We start from the raw sequence: 19,373 nt of genomic DNA, 5'->3' as shown, positions 1-19,373 counted from the left end.
GCCATGCACACCCTGCAAGTGGCGGACACACACGGCATCCCCCAGGAGCGGCAGGAGGACTCAGCGGTACAGGCAGACACGCTGCTATATACGCTCATGCACGGAGTCCGGCGCTCAGCCAGACACACCTGCACACCAGCCTTTACCTCCTCCCCCAGCGCACACACAGCCATTTTGGAGCAGTTCCCCCCCGCACCAACTTACGATTCTAAGACTAAAACTTTGCTGGAGCTGGAAGTAGAAAGGCTGCACTAGGGAAGGAAGAAGGAGGGCAGGGAAGGGATTTCTTGTTATATTTTGCTCAGGGATTTTTTTTTTGGCAGACAAGGATTCCCTTTGAATTGATACATTTCTTTCTCCAAAGAATTTCAAATGATAATGCATAAATGAGTCATAGATCAAGAACAGCGATGTGGTGAGCAAGAAGGAGAAAGAGTGTGAGTGAGGGGCACTGGCACAGAAATTTGACAGTACCCCAACTCCCCCCCTTCCTCCCCCCATGCTAAGACATTAATTCTCACAAGTCGGAGAAAATTACTATGCATGAATGCAAAAAGCATGATCAGGAGTAATTAACATGGCTTCATATGCAAATTTTATTAATGCAGAAGTACAAAGTCATTATGCAAATGAAACTTACGTCAACTCTCTTGACAAATATTCATCTCTAAAGCTCAAGTTTCTCCCTTCTGATTTTTTTTTTTAATTTTTTGGTGTAAAACCAAAAAAAAAAAAGTGACGAGGACTGTTTGACAAGTTTGCAAAGTTGTTTTTCAACCGGAGAAATTTATTCTTGCATTGTTGATATATTTTTTTTTGTTGTTGTTGGCAGGTACACGACAGCTCATGGAGGAGAGCGGGAGGATGGGGGACGCGGGCTACCAGCAGCAGGCAGCCAATCAAAACGCCAGCGGCTGTAATGAGCGCGATTGATGACTGTTTGGCTTTACTGCAGGGTAATGAACTAGAATCCAGTCTGAGGAGGAAAAAAATATGAATATTCATGAAGCTGTGCTCCTGCCTTTGATGATTAAAGAAATTTTTAATATTCAAATAAGCGCTTGCCAAGTGATTAACAAAGAACAAGCACGCAGGAATATGGAAATGGAGCTGTGGAAGATTTGGGAGTCACAGTCTGTGCAGAAAAGACAGCACAAAATTTCATAAACAAGATAGGCAGATAACCCAATTCAAATCTGAGCAAATAAAGGGGGAAAAAATCCCGTTCTTTTTCATCAGTTTGGATATTGTATCAGTCACTTTGTTTTAGAGTGCAAAGGAGAATAAAAGCAACCGATGCAAGAAGGCGGGGGGAAAAATCCAAACCCTGAGAAACCCAACCCAGCAATTACAAAGTAAGAATCCTGGGTGAGAAACCGATAGGAAAATGATGGCTAAGTCCACCGTCTGCTGTGGGCTATTGCTTTTCAAAAGCAGGAGCCTGCCTGATGCTGAGAGCCTACCGGCTACTGAGAACAGCCAACTTATTGTATACAACAGGCAGGAGGCAGAAGTATCCCGAAATAACCGAGACCGGTCCCTGCAGTTAAATCCCCTTCCTCGGCTAGAGGGTGCACCGCGGGGCTTGACCACTGCCGGGGAGAGGAGGGAGGGAGAGCAACAGAAAGAAGAAATATTATTGTCAGGGAAAAAAAGGAAAAAGAAAGTGCAAAAGAAGGGTGCAAGGAGGTCTCAGCTGCCCACCCTGGTAATCAGTTGGTAAGAAATGTGTTTCCTGTGTCTGAGCCAGAAAGGTCCTCCACTCCCCACAGGTTTCTGAACAAGGATACAAAAATCCAGCCACGTTACAAAATGTCTGGTAAGTTCAGGGTCTCACAGTTTAATAGTTTCACTAAGGATTCACACTGAAGCACAGAATAACAATATCAGCTGCTGAAATGACGCTGCAGTTAAAATACATCTAATTAGCAGCCAGCAACATCCCTTTTTTTTGTCTTCTTTGGAAAAGCAGTTAACTTCAGGGCTACCTTATACCAGGACAAAATGTGGTTGAGCTCTTTCTGTTACTCAAAAGCCAGAGCAAGGATGTCTTCAAACTCTTACGGCATTGGAAAACCGACTCACCTTCTTTGTTATTAGATCCTGGGGTTTCACAGGCCTGTTTGGCTTTTCCGCAGATCTTTAAAACCTCTGGTTAATTATTTCCTATTTTAAATTCTAAAGAAAGCATAGTCTGTGTACCATTTATAATTAGCTGGTGTCTTCGGAATGTAACATTTCAACTCTACTTAAAAAAAAATATATAATAAAAAATAATAATAATAATAATAATAATAATAATAATAACAGCATGAGGACAATGCTACAAAATGCACAAAACAGCCATGACCAGAACCTTCAGAGCTGCCGTGAAAACACATCATGGTGCTAATGGGATTTTTCCCCTCATATCTGCTCCATTTTTGGAGATACAAAAATACCCGCTCTTGATGTACCACAGGAAAGAAAAGGGGGGAAAAAAAAGGAGAAGGGAAGGAGGGGAAAAAAAAAAAAAAAGAAACACCTAAACTAAGTAAAGATAAGGTTGAACACCATGCAGGGGTATTGCTGGGAGCCTTTCCTCTGAATAATGCCAAGACCTTTCGAAGACGCCTGTTGTCTCTAGGTGTGTGTGGGCGGGTGAAGTGTGATATTACATAACACACACGCGGCAGCGGCTGTGCACAACCGTACTGATTAAAACGCTTGACTGTGAAACTCAGCTCTCCATTTCCTGGGCTGTTCATCGCTCGTGTCAGACCCTTGAACACCGTAAATGTTATCCTTTGTCTATGAGATTCCTTGGCTTTATTTTAATCAATGCATTTTCTTTTTTAATGACAGAGAAGCAACTACCAGCTCATACAGTTGGTTGCTTTGAAGCCCTTCTTAAATGGCAGTTGAGTTCTACCATATAAATGTGAATACTTAATATTTATGCCACATTTTCTTCCTTTCATTAAAAGCACCCCATTTACATATTTCTGGAGAATAATGATACTTCAGCAGGGCAGGTGAACACACATTTCAGCATATGGAGTCAATGGCAAAAAGTATTAAGAGTCAATATTGTAAAAATCAGCCCCTAAATTTAAGTGGCTTGAATTGAGCGTGCAGCTGTGGTTGCCTGTCAGTAGTTAGATGCTGTAATAATAATAATAATAATAACAACAACAACAATAATAATACGCCTTTCATTTCTCTAGTGCCTTCCACGCAAAGATCTGGAAGCACTTTAGAAAGATAAATAAACTGAGCTTGGAACACCCCGTGTGGTTAATAAATATCCTAATATATCTAAATATCCTGTTTTGAGCATGCAACTCTTCTCACTGCGTAAAAATCCACATTTTAGGTCATCCACATATTTGCACATGGCATTTTGGAGGCTCAGACATCGAGGGCAGGCTGTGGAGATTTTTACTTACCTAAGAGACCACGTGGATCCCCAGAAGTAGCCCACACTATGCCTGCAAGATTGCTTATGCAGTGCCAAAACCTGTCTTTTAGGAAATGGGAGCGTGGGTTGTCACTGGACCCGCTCGGGCGCCGGGGTGGGAAACCCGCGGGGGCATCCAGGTGCCACACGGCAGCATCCCTATGAGCCGAGTCCCTGCGGAGGCTCCGGCAGGACCACCCGTCCCCCCTCCCACCTGATGCTCATCCAAACCTGCTCCCAGCCCCTCATCTGTGCTTTGAACACGAAGCTAAGCAAAAAACTGAAATATCGTGCCTCACCCCGATTAAACACACAAGAAAAAGGCATCTCGCCCACCCCAAGGCTGCATTCATTGCTTCCTCCTGCCATGCCCTCTGCCCACCCCACCGACACAAGGCTTTGCCCCCAGGAGGACTGTACCCCTCTGCTATGAGAGCAACCAGGAGTAACAGCAGGGGAAACAAGGGCAGATTGAGCCTAAAATATCATAAGGCATAAGTAAATACAGCATATCAACAGATGTGATATAAATATAACATAGGAAACCAGGGCGTTTTCTCCTCTCAGGAGGGTGGTCTTGCAGACAGGGCTTTGGGCTGGGACGGGGGCCAGGGCACACACCCCAGGACACGAGCCACCCGGGCTATGGCACATCCCCTCCCAGAGCTCGGCTTTTCCCTTCCCACCCTCCACTTGTCTGGTCCGTTCAGCCCCAAAATGCTTCCAAGCGGAGCTTGGCTCTCACTCCAGGGGTGCAGAGTGCCTAACACAATGGTGCCCTGATCTGAGCTGCAATGTCCAGAAGCTACCGCAATGAACTAACAAATAACAATAATCACCCTGATTTGTGGAGTTTGTTTTCCAAAAGGCATAAAGGGTTGACAATAAACAGTTCATCAATTTTCCCAAGTTTGTTCCCCAACTCTTGTAATTAAGTCCTGGGGAGTTTCAATGGTTGTAAAAATCCTTGTGGGGATTAAAATTTTTAGTCCTGATTATACCGTGAATATTTCTATATACCAGCAAATATTCCTGATGTAATTGAAACATATAACCACCCTAACAGACGATCACAGAAATTTAACAGGCCCTGGAATTAATAGAGGAATTCAGTGGATGGAAAAAGCTGTTTCCAAAGGGCAAAATAATATATAAAGGCAGCTAGAAAAAGAAATACCACTACAAATAATCTGAGAGCTTGACCACAAGAGCATGGTCAAGAGGCTAAAATGAAGGAAGTGAAGTGGCCAGGGAAGAGCCCCAGATAGGCAGGAGTCAGTAACACTGGTGGACTTCTCTGCTGCCTCAGCCATTCGAGACTGAGCCCTGCTCGCACCGGCAGACGCTGCACAGCACACACGTATCCTCGGGCAGAATGTAGCCTCCGGAAAAGACAACAGCAGGATTTGCTCCTCAGGTAAGTATCTCCTCCTTACTCTAAAGTTTGCCTTCTACTAGTACTTTTGAATTTTTTCCCCTGTCCCACACTAAAATAAAATAAAATAAATAAATAAATAAAGAATGGTGAAATTAGGCAGGATGAAGCTTCAGCAGCTCTTCAGCTGTTTGATAGCAAGAACAATTCCTGGAAGGGGAGGGAACCTGGGGAAAGCGAGGCAGATGAAGTCACTCTGCCTCTCTGTGCCTCAGTCTCCCCATCTGTGAAAACTGGCTAATGACATCCACCTGATTTCGTTAAATGTCCTGGAAACTAAAACGACTCTGTAACAGCAATATATTAAGTAGCAGCACTGTTAACTGTTTCAGTGCTGGAAATATGAAGGAGGACCATCAGGTGATACCGATGTCCCTGCAAAGCACAGATGGACAAACTTAATATACAGACACAATTAGCTCTGGGAGAGAATCACAGCTCCTGTTTTTTTCACTCACCCCTTGCCAAAAGCAATGTAAGTGTAGGCACTTTATAAGTGCTGAATTTCAATGTGAAAAATAGTCTACCTGCCTAGTGTGAATGCATACATTACACTTCAAGTAATATAAGAGTGTTTGGGGGGGTCCCATTAACGTGCACGTTTATAATTTGCAAATTTTCCCTTATGCACAGAGCACGTTCACACTCACCAGCGCATTTCACTAACGCTGAGCGAACTTAAACAAGCAAAGCAGTGCAAGCGATCGTAGCGGGGGGAAAAGCAACAGAGATTTTTAAAATGAGGATTCCCTTTGAGTTTTGCATCTCTCAGGGGAAAACCAATCCAGCTGCATGTGTACAAGCGGGCCCAAGTCTGATAACGGAATCTATCAAATTAAGTGAGCAGAGCAATCAACTGGAGATGGTAAAACAATCCACCAAATGAGGGAAACCCTGAGGATCTAAAGCTTCAGTCCTCAATTTACTGGACACCAGCACAACTGAGTAAATAATGCTCTCTGAATGGAAAAGAGGCTAGAAAATTAACTAGCTTTTAAATAACAAAAGAAAGCAGACAAATAAACCAGCAACCAGGAATCTAGTTCAGACTATAATGTAAGTTAAAGAAGGGAAATAATAAACCGACATTTCATTTGCACAAGGAAGCACGTTGCAAACCTGCACCCAATCCTGCTGCTAAATAGCACAATGAAAAGCTTCACCCAAAGACTTGGATCCAACCAGAATTTGGCCAGTCACAAGTGCTAATTAGACAGGATAACTGAACCCTGCATCAGGAGAGGTAAAACACAAGTACGGTATAAAAAGAACCCTTTACTCCTTTCAGTATGACACAAAACTAAGAGCAAAGCCAACTACAAGAAACCAAGAACCATTCTGCGTACAGGACATTTTTTTTGAGGTATATTTTTTTCTGGATCAGATTTCCCCATAACTCCCAATTCACCCATTTATTTGTACAGAATAGCATCTTTCTCCATAAGATAAAAGTATGACACAAAAAGGCTTTTTATTATCAGGTCTGTTTAAAATGGAAGCTGAAGTTGATTACCCAGGAAAGTGTATTTAAAAAAAAAAATTATAACAAAACAGAGATACTGTACAAACCAAGGTGAAGCAAAAGAATTCCTTCAAACATCCATGGTCAGGATGAGGAAGCAATGTTAAATTCATACCTATCACCCCAGTGAAATAACGGTTAGTGGGTTTTGGTTTTGTTTCCGATGAAAATGTTAACATACTCAAACGGCAGCTTATTGCTGTATATCACAGTCTAACCAAATCTTTCTATAACCTCTTGCATTACAAGCAAAATCTCTAAAATGTCACCAACTAAAAAACTGAACTCTCCTGTAATTAGTTTCAACAAAGTAGTCCTTTTAACCCTAATTTTCTAGATGTAGATAGCATTTCCCAAGTAAGCGTTATGAACCTTCCTTAAGGACAAGCGGAATCAAATTGTAAAATCATAAGCAGCAATCTAGTAGTTCTTCCTCTAAGCAAGCCTTTTATTTCCCTGTAATAAATTCAAATCCAGGCTTCAGCCTCTTAAATAGGTGATCAGAGAAAATATGCATACACACCTAAACCACTACAACAAACCTTATTTTTTTAAATAACACTTCAATCACTAATATAATAAAGACTGTTATAACACGTTAGCACTGGTATCATTATTCCTTATGATTCAATATTCTAATGACTGGCTGTAACAGAGGTTTATGTTCTGCCGAGGTTTATACCACTATTTAATGTAATTAAGCAAACTGGCAGCCAATGCCTCTGTGGAAATATCATTTCTATCGCAGAGTATTCCCACTAGAAATTCAGAGGAATCATAACGTACAAACTTTGATTCTGTTTATTTTTTCCCCTGTTCTGAAACTGATCTGGCATTTCTCGGACTTAGTAAAGTAGAAGAAGGAATTAATTTGGCTTCTGTAGACATGTTATTATTGACAGTACTAATAATCTATGACAAATGGGCCGTCCCCGCTCCTCTCTTTCAGCAGGCATTGCAGCCTGCAACATGGCTTTGCAAAACCCCAGAGCTGGACTCCGCTCATGCAGGGAGCCCTGTGAGTGTACCAGCAAGGGGGTTTTAAGTAAGCCATTAAAATGCTAATATTCAGCACGGGCCAGATCCCTGTTACCACTGAAAGCAGAACTAAAGCTCCTCCGGAGACAGGATAAGGCCCTTCCAATGTGATCAAAGAGTAAATACATGCAAAGCCCTGATGGGAAAAAGGATCTTTTTTCTAATTTTAAAACCAAACAGGGAGAGTCCACCAGGCTCATAATCCATGTTACAGTCACATCTGGGATCACTGACATCTGGGGTAACAGCAGCAAGGAGGATGGGTCCAGGCTAAAAAGTTGCCACCCAAGGTCAAAGAGGGTTGCATCAAAACAGAGTTAGTTACCTTTTGGGTTACACTCCCCTCCACTCAACACAGCTCTGCTGATGACAGCAGATGTGCCACACACATATATATATACACGCACATATACCTGTGCATGGCTTTGTCATGTCTGCATTCACCCCACCTTGCAAAGGGAGCTCAGCCCCTTCAGCAGCCCTCACTCGAGCAAGAGGTTTATGGGGCCGCCCAGAAGCGCAGGGTCAGGAGCAGAATTCGGCCTCAAAACCAGAGTTCACCCGCTGCCTGCAACAGCAGAGCCCACGAGCCCGCTCGGTTAAAATAAAGGCGCGGTTACCTCTCCCTCCCAGCTGTAAACCTCTCTGTAGAGGGGAAAAAAAACCCAACACTGAAACGAAACCCACACCATTTGTGGGGGGGGAATGGGACAAGGAATGATAACGAGAAAGGGAAAATGTCTGGTTCCTATTATTGCTATCACCAGTGCTTTCACCTCCACAAACAGCTTAAAGGAAGGCTTCTGGAACAGAAGTTCAACTTTCCTTAATCTGGGCTCTTAAACTGCCAGGATCTGGTTACTTTTTCTCCTTCTCCAGATTTTAATGCTTTTATTTTATATTCTAATATGGGGGGGAGGAAGGGGGAGAATCTCAGTGTCACTGTAAGAAAGAAGTCACCGGGTTTTGCGATCCAGCAGCTTCCTTGGCAGAGGGAACTGCTGGTTGGCATAATCCACTCGTTTGACAAAACTACTATTTCTGGGCACAGGCTCAAAAACAGGTAGGAAGCAAATGCTGAGAAATAAGGAAGTAAAAACAGCCAACAGATTTTTCACTACCAAGAACGCCAAGAGTAAACATGATTTATTTAGCTGTGTTTAACATGTCTCTTCTGCACTAGACTGCAGAAATCTGCTTGCATTTAGAGCAGGAGGAGGAGGAGGCGGGGGGGAGGGGATGAAAAGGGAATCCATTACGGCGCTCCGCTGGTACTTTCTGAATTGTTCAGTCACACAGTTTTATTGAGTACAAGTATTTTCTAGCCCAAAATATATTCATGTGTCAGAAGAAAGCAGCACTAATCTGCTGTTAATTAACAAGCTGCTGCTAACAAAAGATGAAGGACCCAATTCATACAAACAATATTTACGTGGGTGTCGCATGATTTTGTCACAGATCTTTTCTTTTCTCCCCCCCCCCTTTTCCCCCCTGCCTCCTCCTCTTCTTCAGCACCCAGTTGCGGTGATACAGCGTGGAGGAGTCCCAGCTCCTCCTGGGTCTGACACCCGCGGTGAAGATGAGGGCACCCATCCTCGTCCCAACACAGCCAAACTCAGACAGGATCTCACCCGAGGCACCCAGCTCTGGGGCTCCCATCTCCCCGTGCGGGGAAGGGCCCTATCGCATGCTCGCTAGTGAAATTTCCTTAGATCCTTATTCAATTACAAGGCAGAAGCCATCTTCTGGCACCATGCCCACAGCGGCAACGCTGCCGAGGCTCCGGGAAGTGGCACGAAGCCTCCCATCCTCCATCCATCCTCACCGGTGGTGCACAGGCTGCGAGAGGGGACGGGCGAGATCGCCGCCCTCCCTGGTGCTCCGCCTGTGATTTCACATTTGTTTAATCCAACCGTTTTGCCAAGGACTTTGGGGAGGGGGGGAACTTGCTAACAGCACGGAGACCCGGAAGGATTTGGGCTTGTTCAAAAATATCAGTGCATGCACAAAAGGGTAGGGCTGTGAGCAGTGAACCAGAGGGCAGGCTCTCCCAGTGATAGCCCTGCTGCCATCACCCGCTCCCTGCTGTCATTTTGGATGGTAGCACTTGTGGCCTCATCCAGAGGGGTGCTGAGCACAGCAGGCTGCCCCGAGCCCCTGCCGGACGCAGCCGGGCACGTTGGAAAAATCAAGCCATTCACATCTTTTCTGCCTCGTCTGAGAAATGAGAGTGCCTATCTGCATATCTCCTGTGGGCGGTTTAAAGCTGGCACTGGCAAAGAGATGGGAGGGTTAAAACCAACAGCAACGAGCACTAAAAATTCCTGGACTTGCTCCACTCCTGGGAACAAAGGTGGGATTGCAGGGTTGGAGAAAGGGCTGATGGTCTCCTGCACTTTACCCATCAAACCACACAAAGCTGCCCTAGAGAAGGGTTACAGGGGATGGGGTTTAGGCTCTGCTCATCCCTGCCATCACACAGCCAGGGCTGGGAGAAGTGTAGGGACAGGAGGGTGGGAAACAGAAGTATTCAAGCGTGATTTTGGAAGCGCCAAGGTTCTTCCGTGATGGCACGCTGGGGTGGTATTTCTGCTAGCGCAGTGCTCTGCACACTCGAGTCAGCATCTCACCCCAAAGGCCACAGTTTCCTCGGTAAGAAACGAACTCCGCTGGAGCATACACACATCTGCCCCTCAAGGTTTTCTCTCGGTACTCTTACCCCGTTCCCCAAAGCACGGGTTTTTCACTGCAGAAGTCACAGCCACCCGCTCAGCACACCCCGCGGGCACCCTCGCCAGCACCCAGCCCCGCTTGCTGGCTGCAGCTCTCCCCTGCCGCTGGCTCCCCCCGCAGGACCTGCTCTGGGCTCTGCCCTGGCAGGAGCCTCCAACAGGGACCAGCCCTGAATGTAAACTAGCACCGGCTCTGCCCCACATCTTCCCCTCTTTGTGCATGTCCAGAGTCACCTTTGCCACTTCTAGACCAGCATTTTAACAAAGTCCTGGCCTGGGCTTTTTCAAAGACCCTTTTTTTTTTTTTTTTTTTTTTAACAGTGATATTTGAAACACTGACATTTACCATTTGAAAAGCAAGCAAACACATTTTAAAAAGCATCTTAAAGAGCTAATGAAAGAGAAACAGATCCATCTGTATTGCATTCTCCACTCACTATCACCCTAAAAAAAAAACCCTTCCAGACAGCAGGGAAGTCTCCCAAGAGCGAAGACAATAGGCGTTCCCGGGCTTCCAGCGGAGGAAGCGGGGACAACCCACCCGCTGCTGCATCACCCCACCTTGGCAATGCCTGCTGCAAGCTGCCGGTGGCCAGCACAAACCCTAGCCTGAGCATCAGCAAGGCTCCAGCGCCAGCGGAGACCTCATCCATCCAGCTCATCAGTCCTTTCAACACAAGCAGGCGCCTTTGCTAGGGGTCTCTGAGACAACTCTGCATCCATAACCTCCCTCTGCTTAAATATTTCTAATGAGCGTTAATTGAGACAGGGAGCATTGAGGACTGAGAGTGTTTTTCCTCATCCACAGAGCAGACGTGGTAAGGATGAGGCCAGCCCAAGACAACGCACTGTCAAAAGCCCCCTGACCTGAGGGATGGGTGCTTATGCTGGCCAGCAAAGACGTCCTTCACTCCCGTGTACTGGTGCTGCTAACAGAAAACTACCTTGTGCATCTTGTTCCAGAAACAGCTCCCATCGAGTATCCTCGATCAACTTCAAAATCAAAAATGAAGTGCATCATCTTAAATGATGAACTTTGCACAATGAGGACAGCATGCTTCGGTGGAGTCTGAGGGGGATGGAGTGGGGGCTCAGGGCGGGGTTTAAGGGGGCTTGGGGGTTACTGTTTTAACTTCTTTCTGCAAGAAGGCCCTGTACCATAAACATTGATCAAACACTATATTCTGCCTTTTAGTCTTGAACAATTATGCGTACAGTTTTGTGATCTTTAGCCATATTTACTGATACTCAAAGGCAGATTCTATCTTGTTAGATTGTTATAAATGGGACCCCAGGGAATCGGCACACAGGCAGAGGCAGATGTGAGAGAGCCTTCTCAGAGCTCGGGTGTGCTGCAGTTTTCTACTGCTGAAATTATGAATGTTTTGGAGAAAAAAAACAACTTCAGATTCCTCTGCCAGATCATTACAAAGAGCTGTCCCTAGACTAAAAAAAAAGTTCCATTTTGCTGAACTTAAGAATTTTTAAGGTTAACTGTTAAATTTCAAAGTGTGGTTTACATGTGCTGGCCACTTGTATGTACAAAAGTTTCAGAGACAGACACAGAAAAGGTTTCTGGTTATAAACCATTAAAGAAACAAACCCACAAATTCTATCTCATTCTCTCTTAGTTAAATATATTGTTTCTGCTCCAGACCTGTTTCATAATACCATAAAATAGAGGCAAGTTTCCGACACTAGATTTGAGAAGCTGTCACATTAAAGGTAAACTTTTAATCTGCTATAGACAAACAGCACACATTTTTACTTCCTGAGTAACGGCTCTGGAGAAATGTTTAAACAAGAATTTAAGAGCTTTGTGGTAAAGCCACATATAGGGGTCTCAGCTACTGGGTTTGAGCTTCTTTTCTTTGTTGTCATCCTTTTTTAATTCTTTAAATAACCTACGCAAAAGTAGATTTCTAGGAGCAGAGTAGCCAAGATGCATGGTAAAGTGAACCTCTAGGCTTGCTTTTATTTTTAGTTAATAAAAAAGAAATGTTTAAACTGAAACGCAGGCCTGAATTTCTAGCTATTCACCCCCTTCTTTTTATTTTCTTGGGACTCACAATCGAATACTTTAAAGAAGTTAATTGTGACACAATTAGTAACACATTAGTCCTCCGATATTTTTAATAGCAACGCAGGTTTTTCCCCAAGGCACTTAAAAATGGCAGGCTCGGCTACACTCTCCTTTTTTTAAAACTCCCATGCACTTTCTTCTTTAAAAACCTCCCACATGCATTTCACTTGGTCTGAAAATACCAGCACAGATCTTAATCCTGCCAACGCTTACAGACATGCTTAACTTTCTGCACATCAGTAATCCCGCTGACTGCGAGAGGACCGTTGGCGTACCTACAGCTCGGCGCAGGCTAAGGATGAAATCCTGCCTTCGCTAAAGCCGATGGCAAAACCCCCACTGACGTCAATAAGGTTATGCTTTGACATCCAGTTTGTTGCAGGATTGGGACCATCCTCATTTCAAGGTACTTTCCCAAACTCTTGTTGTTTTTTTTTTTTCTCCTTTTTTCTTCCTGCTCGTTCTCCCCCTCACCTCCCACGCTCACTCTTGTGGGGCCCCATATTGAGACCACTTGAAAACTTGTGTCTTTCAAATCCTTCCGCAAGGGAAACCCCCTTGCTGAGACGGGAAACATCCTTTGCAGGTAAAGCTGAAAGAAACTATTTTGCCCCGCTGCATGCGTTTGAGTAAACTAATTAAAACCTGGGAACTTGGGTTCCAAACGATGCCAAGAAGCAATCGTTAATATGAGCTGAAGTGAAACGGGAAGCTCCAGACGTTTAAAATTAGCTGTAAGGAAAAGAAAAAAAAAAAAAAAAAAGGAGGGAAAAAAAGCGGAGAGAAAGGATTTTTTATAATTTTACCATAAAGTCGACTCAGTGCAGCTTGGACTGCATGGGGTTAAAATGAATTTCGGGGGGACGTTGTACAGTGAGAGGTGAAAGCGCTGCTGCTGAAAAGCAGGGGAGGGGGAAGCAGCGGCAGCGGACTCCGAAGCGCTGCGGTGCTGTGAAGAGCAGGCAGAAGTGAGCAAACCAGCTGAACCGCTTGCAGAATTAATCAGTAACAAAGAGGCTGGAGCTGTTGGCGGGCTTCAGCCCTTGAACCTGGACTCTGCTCTATAAATTTCAACTTGGAATGGCTCTCTACTTGTTGAAAGACAGGTTGGCTCTGGGCCAAGCCATAGGGGAAGAAAAAAAAAAAGGCCAAAAAAAAAAAAAATCCTTCTTGCTCAGGAAACTTCCCTTCAGTTTCTAACTCTTTTTATGAGCTAGTAATAGGGCACTCTAGAAAACGGGAAACGAAAAGCGGGTATTGAAAGGAAAAAAATGAGCTGGGAGTTGGTTTAATAAAGAAAATAAAACAAGTAGGTGCTAAATTCAAATCTGGATTTTGCCTGCATGCAAGTACATCAGCTATAACAGAAGACTTCAGAGCACCTCGCCAATAATTCAAAGGAGACTTTTACAGTTACATTAGCTGGCTACAGGTTTGACTCTGAAAATAATAAATGTCTTAAAAGAAGAAGAGCGCTGTTTAATCCCTGTCTGCAGTCTCGTCTTGTTCTCTCCTCCCCCACCACTCCACCTTGTTTAAATGACCATTACGAAAGCAGCGTGGTATAAAAAACATGTAGAACCATCATTTATTCAGCAGCGTCTCTTTTCTTTCTTATTTTTCCCCTCTTCAAACAGCGGCGTGCGGGAGAACCGACACTCTCCTCAGCCTCTGCTCATTGCCAAAGCAGTTTCAGCCACAAATACCTTGCCGCCGTGGTGCTTTCCCAGTGTGAGCAGACAAGGAGTGGGCTGGGGCAGAGTGAGGGGCTGGAGTGAGGAGGGGGGGAGCTGTCAAAGCGGGAAGAAAGAAGGCAAACATCTATTCAGAGGCCAGAGGCGCTGAGCAAGGTCAGCTGCAGAGACACAGCCCCTTGCAGCAGCTATGCAATTACATCCAAAGTCTGCACAGCACCAAATGTCCCACAGCCTGCATGCAAGGGCTGGACCGGAGGACCTCAGACAGCTGGAAGAAGGTGTATAATGATTTTAATTGCTCTTCCGAGATGCTAAAGGGTAGATGAGATGCTCTTTAGCTAGAGCAGGGGGCTGATGCTCTATACCGCTTGCAAGAATACGTGCAGATAAAATACCCTAATGAGAGAGTGGAGAGAGAAATATGGTAAGTGCCAGCCGTGATCAAAAGGTGAAATAAAATATCAAAATAAAATGCTGCCTAATCAGAGCATGGAGGACAGGGATACACAATCTCTTCACCAAAAGTGGCTGTTAAGGTAAATTAATCACTCCCACCTCCCTTCCTCCCCAAACTCCCTCATTTTAATGAAGGGGCTTACTCCTGTAAGGCTGAACGTTGTCCAAGGCTGCTGGACATTTAAAGCTATATACGTAACACGCCTGCGACAGACACGCATCTTGTACTTCCACTTTGCAAGAAAACTGGGATCTGCTACTTGGTAGGTCTTTTCCATCTGCAGCTTTTATGACCCTGCCAAGGGACCGGCGAGCAGCATCCCCTTTTCTCGCTCAAGAAATATGCTACTAAATGCCAGAAGAAAGAGCAAGTTTAAGAGCTGTTGGGCTTAACAGTGGTTTGTGCTGATCGTGCTCAACTCTTTCTGCAAAGGCATACATGCAAAGAGGAAAAAACAACAACCGCTAAGTAACCACTTCACATCTGCCATTAAGATTATTAAACTCCTTACAAGCGGTATCTACCCCACCTTCCCCACTACACACAAACATACACACACCCCCAAGCTCTCCAACATGGCAACGAGGAGCCAAGACGGCTCTCCTCTCCCCGCTGCAGCAACCACATTCGTTCCTGTTAAGGGGTTAACGATTCGTTTCCACTACTTCTCTCGAGAAAACCTACAATGAAAACATTGGCTCACAAAAGCGTTCTCACTGCCAGAATGCCACAGCGCGAGTGAAAAGTCCGTTTTGTTTTCATTACATCTCTGGGATTTCCGGCTTAACTCCTGAGCTTAGACACCAAATCCCTAGATACCCCACCCACCCACTTTTTCTTCTTTTTTTTTTTTTTTATAACATTTCTACTGCACAGCCCACCAATTACCATTTGGAGGGTGGGAGGGAACGGGGAGAAGGAACCATGCTGAAAAGGATGCTCTTGTCGGAGCGAGCACGCGTGTCTCCCCAGCCGAGAGATACCCAGTTTTTCCAGGCATCCAGGGTTGTCCGCTGAGAAACACGGTTTTATTTCTATACCTGGCCTCTCTCCTCTATTTCTCACCCTCCAGGCTCCCATCTTCCCACTCGGCACCGAAGCAAGCACTGAAACTCAGCCCCAAATCTATGCCCTTTGAAGTTATGTGACATGACATAGAAATCCAAGCTTTTCTTGTACAAAAAGTATGATTACTTCACAGGGTTTTTTTTCTCCAGTTATGATAGAAAAATGTTCCAATCTCCAAAAAACCCTAGAAAGGTTCAACCTTTATGTCACAGCCGATTTGGTCACTGTGTGCATAGGCAGCACAGTTCAAACACGGGCTGAGAAAGGAAAACAATCTATGGAAAAGACATGAAGGGAGGCAGCCCCATGCTATAGCGGCACTTCTGTCCTGCTGAAGCAAAGGAACCATTTCTCTGCCTTTATGTATTTATTCAGTGTCGGAGAGGAACAACAACTTTTTCTATCTATCTATATGGGAGCTTTTCTGTTTTATAGTACTTCCACACAACCGGCTTTCCTTCAGCTACATCCCAGGGCAAAATTCCCCTGCGAATGCACTCAACTCCTTTCTTGCAGTCAGTACTCCACCGAGCACAAGCCTATTGCTATTAGTCACATCCACACAAATGCCAAAGCAGTCTACAGGATGGTTGGGCAGTACTTTTACTTTGCTCCTAAGTTGCATGCAAAGTTGTCAAGAAAAATGAGTCATGACTGGCTGACCAGTGCCTTTTCATCATTTACCATTAGTGTTGTCTAAAAAATCTACCAGTCTTTCCATGCTAATAATAATCAGAGATATAAACACGGTTTCTGGTCTCCCACACATGGCCCAAGTAATTTCACAAGAGGGCCCAAATAAAGGCAAAAAACCACTTTGTTGGGTGACATTTTGACTGGGCTCTACCTCTGAGTAAGTCCAGAGTCCTTCCACTGAACTGAAAGAGGTTAACGGCAGTGCCAAGCCGGTGCAAACAAGCAAGTTTTGCTCTTAAAGAGTGACTCGTAATACACATCCACCCCAGAGCGAGAAGACTCTGGCCATGTGTACTGAATGACCTTCTTAAATCGCCTCTCATCAGCCTGCAAAATGGCACTTCTGTCGAAAAGGTTTTACCTAGCACTGTCACACATAAAACCAAAGATCACTATAACTAAGAGAGATCAGAGAGAGAGAAAATAACAGCAGCGAGCTCCCGTTTCACAGTTCAGCACCCTGTGTGTTCGGGGGCAGGTCCCCACTTGCGCCGCCCGATCGATCTGGCATGGCACTGCCGGTTTCAGGGGAGTTACCCAGGTGAAACTGGGGCGAGTGGGGCGAGCCCGACCCCCCGCCGCTCCTCCAGCACTGGCACCTGCCGTCCCGGCCTCGCGGGAGTCCAGCTAACCGCACACAGGGTGCAGAAAATAACTTTGAAAAACAGGATGGCGAGAGGAACAAAACAAAAAGCTAAAACCGGCAGGGAGAATCGAGGGCATAATATTCCTCCGCAGTTTTTTTAGTCTGCTTTTAAAACTCAGTGTGATTAATTTTACACTTGCCTCTCGGGGATGCCGGGAAAGCCTCGGTGCCCGGCGGGGCTGGACCCAGGGCAGGACACGCACGGCTGGGGGCAAGCTGAGATGGCGGCAGGGAGAGGGCGGCCGGTGGCCCCCGGGCCGGGGCTGAGCACAGGGTGCTGGAGCCGCGCCACATGGGTGCGGTGGAGTTCAAGCAAGGGGAAGAAAGGGTTTCGTAATCGGCAGGTTTCTCACCTTTAACTCTTGCTGGGATTAGCAGGGTGCTTACCCGTGCCTTGGCGGGAGAGGCTGCGCAGCACCAAGCAGCGCGGCCCTGCCATCCCTCACTGCCAACTGAGGGGGCACACCGAGGATGGGGGGCTGCCAAGCCACCACAGGATGCCCTCTGCACCAGCCCCCTAAGGATCCCCTAAAAGGGGGGATCACATCACCTCAAGAGCGTCCACCGGGCCTCACCGTTAAGCCGTCAACGTTTCGGCAGCTCCTCCTCATGCTTGAAACCGCAGCAAGCCCAGGGAGGGCAGCTGCTGTCGTGGGCCCCTCCTGTGGGCTGGGGGTGCCCTGTCCCCCGGAGGAGAGCCAGGCTGCCCCGATGTGCCCTCCGCCCTGCCCCGGGCACAAGCAGGGCTCTGGGTGAGATCACCCGGCTCGTTTTTCAACCTGCGACCCAAGTCAGGACCTCAGCCGAGGTCCCCGGGGGCAGGAGGCTTGCTTGTTAACCCTGCTCTCAGCACCGCTGCGGCTGACACCTTCCCTGTGTGTCCCCCTCCCGCTGCTTGGCCGCACCAATTAGCAAAACACGTTGCTAAATACCTGGTGAAGCTGCAGAGGAGGAGGAGGCCAGGTAACTCCTCTGCACTCAGGAAAAGCCTGGCAGACGTGAGGGAAGAAACAAGCCTGGAAAAGCCTCACGAAAAGGATTTCAGCTGCAACACGAGTTTCTCAGGCTCTGTTACCACACACTTCTGGAAGCCTCTTCTTCCCCACGTAGTGTTTTTCCTGGCCTGGCCTTGACAACTCACTTCTGCAAGACCCACCGCCCCGGGGAGGTGCTGGCGGCAGGACCCGGTGCCACGGCGGCCTCGGGAAGGAGACGGCCCCCCTGCCCCGTGCCGGCTCAGCGCTGCTCAGGGCACCTCTTCCCAACCAGCCCGACATCGCTGCCGCAGGCCTCGGGCTGTTCCAGCTCGCGTTTTCCTCGCCTCACGTGTGAAGGCATCACGATGGCTGTCTGAGTCCTACAGTTAATATGGGTGCGCGGGTCCATAATGGTACATTGTAAGTGAATGTCTCAGGGTAGACAGCAATAATAATTAGCTGTCATGATTTGAAAAAAGGATAATCCATGCCATTGAGTTAACAATCACTCACACAACACACATGGATTTAACTAATCTTAATTTGGAGAAAAATAACAATTCTAAATATATCAAATAGCCTATTTCATGGCAACCTGCGGCGGTGTTTATCTCTGGCTTCCAGCACATGCGAGTTATTTAGTTTCCCTCGCTGGCAGTTTTACCATTCAAAAGCCTGAAATGAACATTCATGGAGCAGGGGTTGCAGTTAAATCCTGCCTCTGACAGGGAGCCTTTTTTCATGATGCACATCTAGTTCAAGTACATAATGTGTGGAGCCCAGCACTGGTGGCCGGGATGGGATGAACGAGGAATTCCAATCAACCCCCTCCCCTTTCCTAGCACTGTCTTTGCAGAAATTAACTATGCTGTCTTAATGAGCCTCTGCTGCTGGTGTGGTTCTCTGTCCGCAAGGGTATGCTGCCCGGAGCCTGCAGACCAGCCAGTGAAGCTGGAGGTCTGGTCCAAGTGGTGCCCTGCCCCACCGAGGCTCTCTCCTCTGCCGGGGTTCTCTGAAAGCATCCAGTATTAAAAACAAGCTGATGGGTACTTTTTCTTTAATCTGGATCGTTTCAGAGAGCCGTGCTGAAGAACAGCCTGGTGGCCCGTGAGCCCAGCAGGGACGTGAGGAGGACAGGAGATACCATCAGTCAAAGGACAGCGGGACCCACCTCCCCAGGGCCTTCTTCAGCCAGGAGAGGCCACCCAGTTATGCCCAAGATCTGATAAATATAACAGATAAAAAGAGGTATAAAATACAACAGTGGTCTAATTTTTTCCAAAATACCTGCCAGCGGCAAAGTGAAAGAAGCGGTGACTGATAACTCCTAGCCAACTCATTGGCCTGGCTGTGTTTTGCTGTGCGACTATCTGGTACATCTGTTCGATACTATCACACTCTCTGTATGAGAGGCAGAACTGATTTTCAAACAGGTCAGCCAATTTGAAAAAAAAAACTTCACAGGACGAACTGCTCCTAAGCAAGTCACGTCCTCCCAGTGCCAGCTAACATGCTACCACACACCTTACGGACAGTGGTAACTAAGTGAAAGCGCCTTGAAAATCGTGGATTTACCAGTCAGG

General features: G+C 46.3%; 1 protein-coding gene across 4 annotated transcripts in view; it reads right to left on the bottom strand.

Moving 5' to 3' along the window:
* The window catches only part of BCL11B (BCL11 transcription factor B), a 91,264-nt gene that overhangs the window by 53,405 nt on the left and 18,486 nt on the right, over nucleotides 1–19,373 (bottom strand). The window lies entirely within an intron of this gene.

Source organism: Platalea leucorodia (assembly GCF_965183815.1).
Source record: "Platalea leucorodia genome assembly, chromosome: 7".
Taxonomy (NCBI): domain Eukaryota; kingdom Metazoa; phylum Chordata; class Aves; order Pelecaniformes; family Threskiornithidae; genus Platalea; species Platalea leucorodia.
Note: the sequence above shows the minus strand (reverse complement) of the source record. Positions and strands in the feature narration are given on the sequence as shown.